Genomic DNA, 11,349 nt, shown 5'->3' with positions numbered 1-11,349 from the left:
GGCTTTTTTTTCTTTTTGCTTATGTGGTGCTGGGGAATCGAACCCAGGGCCTCAGGCATGCAAGGCAAGCGCTCTACCACTGAGCCATCTTCCCAGCCCCCTTTAGCTTCTTTTTATGTCATAAAAGATAACATGTATGAATTGTTGTGTCAGAAAAAGCTCAATAATTATAAAATAAAAATTCTAAGAGCCAGGCGCTGGTGGCTCACACCTGTAATCCTAGCTACTCAGGAGGCTGAGATCTGAAGATCGCAGTTCAAAGCCAGTCCAGGCAGGAAAGTCCATGAAACTCTTATCTCCAATAAACCACCAGAAAACTGGAAGTGGCATTGTAGCTCAAGTGGTAGAACGCCAGCCTTAAGCTGAAGAGCTGACGGACAGCGCTCAGGCCCAGAGTTCAAGCCCCATGACCGACAAAAAGAAAAAAAATTCTAAGAGATAATTAAACTTTGTGGCAGTTGGTTAGAGGGATTTATTTTCCAAGAAGTCTGTTAAGAGAATTACGAATCTAAGACACTTTGGATCTAATAACAAACAGGCATAAAAACGAATAGATAAAATATTGTCTCAGTATATGTAATAGAAAAGCAGCTACAGCACACAGGATAGAGGTCAGGCAGAAATCAAACTCTGTAAGAGTCCTCCAAGATGCTAGTTTAGTAACTTTAATACTTTTAGATCTACTTTTAAAAAATGAATAAAGTGATACATTTGCATTCTGATATGATTTTTATTTTATTCTTAATTTATTCATCTTAAAATAGCTATACAAAGGGACTTAGCATGTCAATACATTATTATGATGGATCTGAACTGACTTTTACAATACTCCAATAATTGAACAATACTTAAAAATCTATTACAAGAAAATTAAGTTCTATGTGCACATGAAGAGGAAAATTCATTGTAATGTAACTCTACCTATATATAAAGTATATTTTGTGTGTGTTTCTGTGTGATTCTGGGGCTTGAACTCAGGACATGGCACTGTTCCTAAGCTTTTTTGCTCAAGAGTAGCACTATATCACTCGAGCCATTTCTGTGTTTTGGTAGTTAATTAGAGCTAAGAGTCTCATGGACTTTCCTGCCTGGACTGGCTTCAAATTGCCATCCTCAGATTTCAAATCTCTTGAGTAGCTAGGATTACAAGTATGAGCCACCAGTACCCAGCAGTACAGGAAAGGAAGAAAGAAGGAAAAAAAAGAGGAAGGAAGGAAGGAAGGAAGGAAGGAAGGAAGGAAGGAAGGAAGGAAGGAAGGAAGGAAGAAAGGAAGGAAGGGAGGGAGGGAGGGAGGGAGGGAGGGAAAGAAAGAGATGATGGTGGGCATCAGACAATATAAGTATTCTTTTACTTCATTAGCTAACACTAGGAACATAAAACTAAATGATAGGAAAAAAAGAAAGCCTTTTGCAAAGGAAATATTTTTGATGAAGTTAATGCACCTGACTTATAATGTTAGTTTCTGGGAACTTTTCCTTTTTTTTTTCAGCTTTTGAAAGAAAATGTATAAAGGCCAATTGTCATTAACTTGTTGGTTAATAATGAAATAGGAGGATTGGAAGACTTAGAATCTTGGCACATTTTTATGATATAAAATATACTTATAAGAAACTGAGTTTTTTGGGATTTACTACTGTGTTTTAATTTCCTAAAAGGTGTGTCAAAGCAGTTTTTTAAACTTTGGGTGCATTCCAAAAGGCCAATAGCAGTTTAATGATGCAGTAAGATGGTCATCCAAATTCTAAGAGACCCCAATCTCAGTGCTTTACCATCTTTACCCATAAAGCACCAGTGTTTGCCAGTGTTGGACATCATCTTACGATGTGGGTGGCAGCTGCCTGTCAATAATTCTCAAGAAAAGCCAGGGAATTTGTTTCAAAGCATTTGTCCAGATTAAACCACATGTGGCCTCCAGGCTGCTCTGGGCCAAAAGCCTAAGCCTTCTGGCTGTGTAGAATCATCAAGCTTATCCAGGAAAAAAAAAATGGACTGTTTCCTCAAAGCCAATAAAGATAAAAGAAACTTGCACTAGTCCAAAACAGAACAGCTCATGGGTGGGAATTGCATAAGATTACAGTTTGTCCTCTGTGTTGGCCTCAGAAAAGCCAAGGAATAGAAAGGAAAGTAGACAGCTGCTGGGTCCCTCTGGTTTTTGTTTTGCTTGCTTAAAAGGAACTTTGAATGGAACACTTAACTTCGTGTTAATAGACTCCATCGGTGGCAAGGGGACCTTGAATACTTAATAGTCACTGCTATTAGGTTCACTTAGGTGAAATACACACGTAACATTATTGGATCAGAAGCTATTGAAAGGCATGACTTGATGGCTTGTCTATATCTTAGAAAGGTGTGAATCCTTATAAATGTCATCTAATAAGGTGGTTGTAGATGAGAGCAAAATTTGTTAGGCAGGTCAGAAAGTCATTGGCTTTGATATTCATGGCAAAGCATTTAGTAATGGGACTAGGAATGTAGCTTAGTGGTAGAATGTTTGCCTAGCATGCATGAGGCCCTGGGTTTGATTCCTTGGTACCATATAAATAAAAATTAATAAAGATTTTTAAAAAATCCATTCTGTTTAATAAATTATCACACCACCCTAGGAAAGAAATGACGTGCCTACTTTCAGGAAAATTGGTTGGAAAAACTCAGCATATTGTAACACTGATGGTTTCTTACTGCTTCTAACAAAATATTATGAAAGACAAGGACTAATACAGAAAGTGTACAGGTTGCAGAGAGAAATAAAAGGGAGTGAAAGAGATTCTGTTGTGTGTTCAGAGAAAGTTTCTCTGCACATGAACTTATCTGAAAACTAACTTCTGTAGAACAAGGATGGCTCAAGGAGTATAGAAAATGTGTGGTCCTGAGTTCAAATTCTAGTATCTAAAAAAAAGTGAGATGAGAAAAACTGTGTTCTAATATCACTCATGACTCTGACTTACATGGACACATGATTCCTCACTCAGATTCTGGCCACAATCAAGACAGACCATGACAGAAGACAACCAAGTGTCTGTCAAATAGGAATACTTCACCTATTGATGCATATAAGATTATTATCATAAACATAGAAACAATTTTTGGAAATGTGCACAGAAAGGCAGTCATAGTGGCTGGAAAGATTGCTCAGTGGCTGAACAAAGAGCCATTAGGGAGACAATTTCCCTTAAAATTTTGGTTAAGTTGTCAATCTGGACCATGGGTATGTATAAAAAGCAAAATAAATAGTTGCTAATAAAATTACAAGTGCACATAGTTTTTGACTCAGTTCTTTTCTTTCCTGTTAATATAATGCTCTATAAGTGTATCTAAATATAGAAAACAAATATTGAAACAGCTTAAATATTCATCAACATGGAACAGGTAAAATATATAAAGGATAGATACTTTGATACCATGCATCTACAGAAAGGAATAGAGAAAATATATGTCCACAAAAATGAGTTGTCCAATATTGCTAGCTGAAAAAGGCAAATGTTACTGCATATCTTGCTAGAATTGACACAAAAATGAGAGGAATTTTGACATATGTTATAGTTACATATGTGTGTGCTCATTTGTTTCTCTAAGTGCTTCTGAAAATGTACAAAATGATAACATTGCTTGTCTTGGGAGAAGAGAATTTGGTGGAAGTGGTTCCAAGATGGGATGGATACTTTTTTTTTAATTTAATTTTATTTGTGAACATACTGTACAGAGGGCTTACAATTACATGGGCAAGATAATGCATACATATCTTACCAAGCATTGCAGCCTCCTCCTTTGTTTACCCTTCACCTCCCTTCCCAGCCTCCCCCCTCCCCCCCACCCAATCCTTCCCCCCCTCCTCCCCCATTGACATTGTAAAGCTCCTTTTTGACATGACAATTTGTACTTCTTATTGTTGCAACAGGTCTACCTGAATCCTTAAATGACTTGTTTTTCCCCATCTCCTCCAAAAGTTATACTGACATCAAATATAGTGAAAGCAGGGGTTATACTGTGGGGGAGGGACATACAAAGCAACAAAGAAATAATCTTATAAATGCGTTAGAAACACATGCATGAAAGAAAAAACATTAAAATACCTATCTAAGGATTCATTTTCCTAACATCACATTATCTGACTTTTTCCGCTTGACTCATACATATACTAGATATTGCAAATAAGGGAAACCATACTTTTTATTCCAAAAACTATATTTTCTATGTAGATCATGTCATTTAGACAAGTGTATGTTTTTGCTTCATAGACCACACTCACTTGAGTACCTCAGTGATGGGATTTGTAACACATATGTGTGTTTATATGTGTATATATATGTGTAACATATAGATGTGTATATATATATATATATATATATATACACATCTATATGTAACATATAGATGTATATATATCCAGTCTCATTTTCTAAATGGGCAGTATACTTTGGAATAAGGAAAGTAGCATTTAAAGGCCATATTTGTATGAATAGTTTGAAAACAATATGTGCATGACCTTTTTATATTAGCTCAGTGAAACTTTTTCAATTTACAGGTATAATTATCATTCACTTTCTCTGTGACTAATTTCTTTTTTGTGCTGATACTGGGACTTGAACTCAAGGCTTCTCTTAGCTTTTTCACTCAACACTAGTATTCTACCACTTGAGCAACACTTCTACTTATGGATTTTTGTTTGCTTGTTTGTTTGATGGTTAATTTGAGATAAGAGTTGTATTTGTCTGTCCAGGTTGGCTTGAAGCCCCATACTCAGCTCTTAGCCTCCTGAATAACTAGGATTACAGGCATGAACCACAGATGGCTGGCTAATTTCAGTTTTGTTTTCATGAGGTAACTGATGTGTGCAGGGGAAAAAAATCATTTCAACTTTTGACTTCATTCAACCTTCTTAAGAAATTATGAAGACATGGCTATGTTTTGGTGATTTCAGATACTGGCCTAAGGCTATAGCATGTTCACAGAGAATGTTCTATAATTGAACTACTCTTTGTAGATGTAAGGTCATATCCCATTTCTGTTTTATTTTCCCTCTCCCTTTTTTTCTTTCCTCTTTTCTTCCTACTTTAGTACTAGTTTGTTGAGGGATTGTCTATTTAAAATACTTATAATAAGGAACACTTGAAATTAGTTGATTGTCATTAAGGATTTTTTCATGTACATTCTCCCCCAGATCAGTGACTGTTTTGGCATAGTGTTCTTCCTATTGTGTCAGCTGATAATTTTTTGCAGGTAAGTGGTGGTAAAATTCACTTCTTGTAGCTCCACAACCGCTATCTGAAATTCCAGTCAGGTTGGGATTCAAACTCTTGGTTCAGCCTAAGTTTAAAATAATTATACAGCTTTGTTTTATGGTTATGGACACTTAGAACTCAAGGAGGATTGTATAAAATCTAGTTCAGTTTCTTTGTTTTACTGAGAAGAAATGAAAGTGAAGGGACATTACTGAGGTCCCCACATCACATGACTTGCCATCAGAGTCAAGTCTGTTGATCAAAAAATAATGATAAAATATCTCAGTAGAAAGAAAGTAGCTCTCCAGTAAAGAAAAAAGAAAAACTGTCTTGGCTCTTTTGGTCTGTTAGCCATGTTTGTCTCTTATTTGGAATATCGGTGTTTATGAGTAAATCACCTTCCATAGTTTACTAAGAATTTGGGAATGAGAGAAATTAGATTGCTGTCTTGAGAAATAAACATGACATAAGCCAGCATCGGCCTCTATCACTGCTGCAAATTGTCCTTGAGCTGTGGAAAAGTTCCCTTCAGCATGATGGTCAAACTGTATGATATGGATATATTCGTCAACACAATGAGTCACACACATGCTAGGAACGAAAAGATTTTGATGGATGACTGGGTTGCAAATATGAAGTCAGAGACACCAGTATAGATATTAAACTGAATCTTGTTCAAAGGAAAGGAGAAGTCTTGGCCAGATGTTAATGATTTAATTGTCATTGTTAGTGTCTTAGCTTGGGAAAAGTGGACTCCTGTCTTGAATTTTCTTGATTTCCTGCGTTTTCTTCTGACCTCTCTGACACTTTCCTGTGTTTCAGACTTCAGCCTGTTCTTCAATCTAATCTCCAAATAGGACTATCACCAAGAGCTCAACCATTGACTCATTTTGTTGTCATATCGATATATTCCCAGATTTCTAGCTCCATCCAGAAGTCTTTTCTGATTTGAATGCCTCACCCCTTTCTCTAGGATTTAATCTATCTTTTGAACAATCTGCCTAAATTTCCAACTAGGTGTCACTAAAACTGAATGGCAGTCTTAATCTCTTCTGCATGTCCACCAGTCTCCTCCCTCAGCCATTCTCAATCCAGAAAATGACATCCCCATGCCATTTCTTGCTCAAATCAGAATTAGTTGTCATCCTCAGAACCTCCTTTTTTTCTTCCCTTTCAATCTATCTTCAAGTGTGTGTGTGTGCGCGCGCGCGCTTGCGCACGTGCACGTGTATGTTTGTGTGTATGTGCACTTGGAGCTGGAACTCAGGGCCTAGACACTATCCTTGGGGATTTGTGTTCAAGGCTAATGCTCTACCACTTGAGCCACAGCTCTACTTCCAGCTTTGTGGTGGTTAATTGGGCTAGGAGTCTCAGGGAATTTCCTACCCTGGCTGGCTTTCAACCGCAATCCTCAGATTTAGCCTCCTAAGTAGCAAGGTTTACAGGAATCTTGACTTGTATTTTTACCTCCTAAGTATTTCTTGTAACCAATGGCTGCTATCTTTGCCATGGCAACTTTGGCTTGTGTCTCGATATCCTCCAAATGGAGGACTAGGTTCATCTTTTCATTTCCATCATTCATTCATTCATCCATGACACTTCATAAAGCCATTGGTATTTAAGAATACATTGGGGGGAGGTAAGACGGGCGCGGGGGGGGGGGGAGATGGGAAGGGATGGGAAGGGGAAACAAAGGAGGAGGCAACAACGCTTGATAAGAAATGTACTCATTACCTTGCTCATGTAATTGTAACCCCTCTGTATGGTATTTTCACAATAAAAATTAAAAAAAAGAATACATTGCATTATGCTGTCTCTCTGCTGACAGCATTCATGGTCCCTGCTTCTTTCTTCACCCTTAAGTTGCATCTTTGGTCCCTCCAAGCCCCAGTGGCTGCTTCCTACTATGGGAGCCACAGGTCCTTTGCATATTTCATATGCTCAGAATTCTTTCCTTTGCACACTCTTCTCACTTCTCTCAATTTCTCCTTCTTCTTTAGTCTAATTTTCAATGTCAGATCCTACAACATCTGATTTTGGACTCCCCCAATAGTCTCTTGCATGGCAACCTTTTTTGTTTTGGCAAAGCAAGAATTAAAATATCTAATTATAAATGCATTTGCGTGGTTACTTATATTTTTCTAATATTGTTTTGCTGACTATATGCCAAGCAACTAGACATGTAATAATCAATATTTGTCAAATGGCAAGGAGCAAGCTAAGGTAGCAGAGGGGTTATTAGAAACCAAATTACTTTTTGTTTTAGACTGTGTTCTAATCAACATGTCCTTTTGACTGTAATTTGTCTTCTGACTTGACAACTAGACAAGAATGTATTGATCAGGAGGATTTATTAAATGAAAGATGCTTCTTAATTTAAAGATTGAGGTGACAACCCAAGTTCAAGTGCATTTTAATTCGTGTGCATTTTCTCTGAGATCCTGAAAAGGCGAGGTAGGCCCAGAACTGATGACAGGTCCTGGGCTGCATTAACTCACTGATACATCACTCAAGAGGCTTCATTAGAGACAACCCTAAAGAATTAACTAGTTCTTTGATACTGCTACTGAGTTATCTTTTTTTTTTGGAATGTGTATGCTGAGTAATTTAAAAAGTATTGCCAAATTTTGAACAGTTATTGAAGATAGAAGTTACCAAATATAGTTGCAATCATCTATGTGTGCCACCTAGGAGATTAACCAGGCTAGGGTAATCTTAATCTAGGATTTCTAAACTTTTCCATCAGTTCTTCCATGTAACCAGTTGACTGCCTTGGGCAATTTCTATTGGCAGTATACTAATTGGCTTATGTTGAACTGGACAGAAGAACTACAGAATTGAAAGAAATCTTAGCAGTATGTTTGTCATCTTTCCACATGCTGTAAACCATGCAGCTCTACATACATTGTTTCATTTGGTCTCAGCCTAAGAAGGGTTTCATAGCAAAGGACTCAGCTGAAATATAGATACAAGTCTGCAGGAAATCTAGTTGCTAAACACATCAGCACTCCATGAAACTGTGTGCTCTTGACTTGATCATGGTCCATATGTTGGGTGTGGTGTCAGATGATTTACTTAGTAGGGAAAAGATCTCTATCTTCAGACTGGGAAGGTGGCTCAGTGGTAGAGCTCTTGCCTTACATGCATGAGGCCCTGGGTTTGATTCCTCAGTACCACATAAGCAGAAAAAGCCAGAAGTGGCGCTGTAGCTCAAGTGGTAGAGCACTAGCCTTGAGCCAAAAAGCTGAGGGACAGCTCCCAAGGCCCAGAGTTCAGGCCCACAACTGACAAAAAAAGAAAAAAAAAGATCTCTATCCTCAAAGTCTGATTTATTTCATGAGAGTAATGCAAACATGTCAGTGAAATAAAGCTTGGATTTTTTTTGAGAATTTTGCAGCTCTCTATAGAAGTTATTTTGTAGATACTAAAAAGTACACATGAAAATGGTATACAATCCCTTCTTCCCAGCAGGTTGCAATTTCATGGGAAACAAGTAAAAATTGAGATATGTACAATGTAGTATGATCAATGCTATAACAAGAAGGTAGATTCTGGAAAAATCAAAGAATGTGATGAGTTGATTCTTGGTAGCCAGTTTGGCAGGAGGAGAGAAAGGAAAGGGCTGTTTTATGTATTTGTATAGATCTAGGAGGCTTCTAGTAGTCCAGTATTATGGCAGCTTGTTTGCTTAAGACTGATCATACACTTGAGCCATGCCCCAGACTGACTTCATGCTGGTAATTTTGGAGATGAAGCTTCACAGACTTTTCTGCCCAGGGTTTGCTTCTAACCATGATCCTCTAGGTCTGGACCTGGGCTTAACATTTAGGCAAGAGTCAGTACCTGGCTGGTTGTTTCTCCTAACGATCTCAAGAAAGAAAGTCTAATCAGTCACTGGCCAAACTGCCTGAATCAGGTGTCTGTTCCTCGTTGGGCTGATAGGGTGCCCCAGGAATGTGTATATGGATTGTAAGAGACTTCAGTGAAGATACTCAAGGTTGGGATTTCTTTCTTTCTTTTTTTGTCGGTCATGGGGCTCGAACTCTGACAAGGTTGGGATTTCTTAATAAGCAGGTCCTACCAGGAGCAATGGATCAGAAGTTTCCCTAAGAAGACTGTATAAAACAAAGGCAACAAAGTCCATCTAGTCCAACACTTATGAGTCAAAGAGAAAAGTCTGGATTTTTTTTTTAGTGAACATTTACAGAATGTGAGAGAAAATTCCATCTGTTAGAACCACCAAGTTATCATTTTAACATTTAAGGCTACTCCTACTTACAACTCCAAAGAGTAACAACCATAAGGCTGAAATAATTAATTTTTATATTGCTTCTGATTTTTGAATTACTTAAAAACAAGTATGTATAGCAATCACTTCAAAAGTAACCTGCGTATCTTACCCTAAACACTGGCAGAGAGGACATGGCTGTACCAAGAAGAGCCATTAGATGAAAGGGAACTGAATCCCCGGTGACTTTATGAAACAGAGTGCCCCCACTTGTACAGAAATGAGAAATTTCTATTGGGCAACTACAATTTGAAGTTAATTTGTTGAAGGAACTACAAAAGTTGCTTACTTGGATAATGATATGTGCTATTTCTAGGGCTTAGTGTATTCTTCCCAACTCTTGGTTAGACAGAATCTACTCATTTGTGTGGGTCCCTGAGAGACAGTGTAGAAAGAGTTCCTGTTCCTGTTGGCTTGTTGACAGCACAGAACTGTTATGTGAACAAGAACTGACTTTCTATTATGGTTATTTAATAACACATTTGGGGTTTACTATCACAGCTGTTAGCGAACCCTAAATAGCAACCGACCATTCTGGACAAATATTTATCATCCTTTGTATTTATCAGATGCTGTTTTTTATTTCTGCCGTAGGTTAATAAAGAATAAAGAAGAATGTTCATAAAGAGTTGCAAAAGAATTTCAAGTAGTTTTTCAAAAATAATTATATATAAACATTTTCCATTTACTAAAGTGAGCTTTACAGTGAGGCTCTCAAATCTGTGTTTATACAAATGTTTGAAAAAGCTTGTCATTTTCCTATGTTGTCTATATATTCAAAATTATTTCAGATAGTAGAAATTGTTAATAGTCCTCTGAAATGTTTCACAGGTTTGACTGAAATTTTTGACTGAATTTCTCTCATTTAAAATTTCATCAAAAATCTTTTCTTGGGTACAAATAGGTTTGTTTTTCAAGTTGAAGATGGCTCTTCTGACATAAATCTATTGGTTAATTATGCAATCTTATAAAAAAGTAACTGAAACATTCACAAAATAGCTAAATAGGATCAGAAAGAAAATTTAGTAAAATCTAGATAGTGAATTCTGGATAAAAGAGAGTATAAAAGATTTAAAAAACAGTAAGTCTGCTTTTTAGAGAAGGAGGCTATTCTTACCACTCTCCATGTGTTCTGTAAATTTTCTTCTTAATTTTTCTTCCTTTAGATACAAGTGTGTCATCATATTTAGTGTTATAAGTACTGACACCATTTGTGGTTGGGAATAACTACAAATGCTATAGGCTACCTGAGAATGTATTTTTTCCATTTTTGGAGTTCAGAAATTATGTAGGAAACACTTCAGGGAAGCCAGAAAGCATCTGTTTCTGTTTTCAGGTTAGGGTATTTACAATTTTTAAAGCGTTTTTATTGTCAAGGTGATATATAGAGGGGTTACAGTTACATAAGTAAGGTAATAAGTAAATTTCTTGTCAAACTTGTTACCCCTTCCCTCATTTTTCTCCTATGTTCCCTCCCCTTCAATCCCCCCCACCCAAGTTGTACACACCATTTCCAATATATTGTCTTGTGTATATCACTGTTTCATTGGTTCCCCCCTTGTTCTTTGTCTCACCATTCTGTTGTTCCCCTTCCCTTCTCTAATTCAAATAAACGTATATACAATAACAGGGTACATACCATGGTGGAGGGAAACATACAAAAGAAACAAAAAAAATCACATAGTACATTTAAAACAACAACAACAAAAAACCTCTTGTGTCCATGTCTTGGAGTTCATTTTGCTTAGCCTTTATCCAAATGATCACGAACAAGGCCATACTAAAGCTACCAGCACAACTATGTTCATCACAGCATTATTCACTATAGCTAAGATGGAACC

The sequence above is a fragment of the Dipodomys ordii genome, unplaced genomic scaffold (genome assembly GCF_000151885.1).
Source record: "Dipodomys ordii isolate 6190 unplaced genomic scaffold, Dord_2.0 Scaffold24, whole genome shotgun sequence".
Lineage (NCBI taxonomy): Eukaryota > Metazoa > Chordata > Mammalia > Rodentia > Heteromyidae > Dipodomys > Dipodomys ordii.
Note: the sequence above shows the minus strand (reverse complement) of the source record.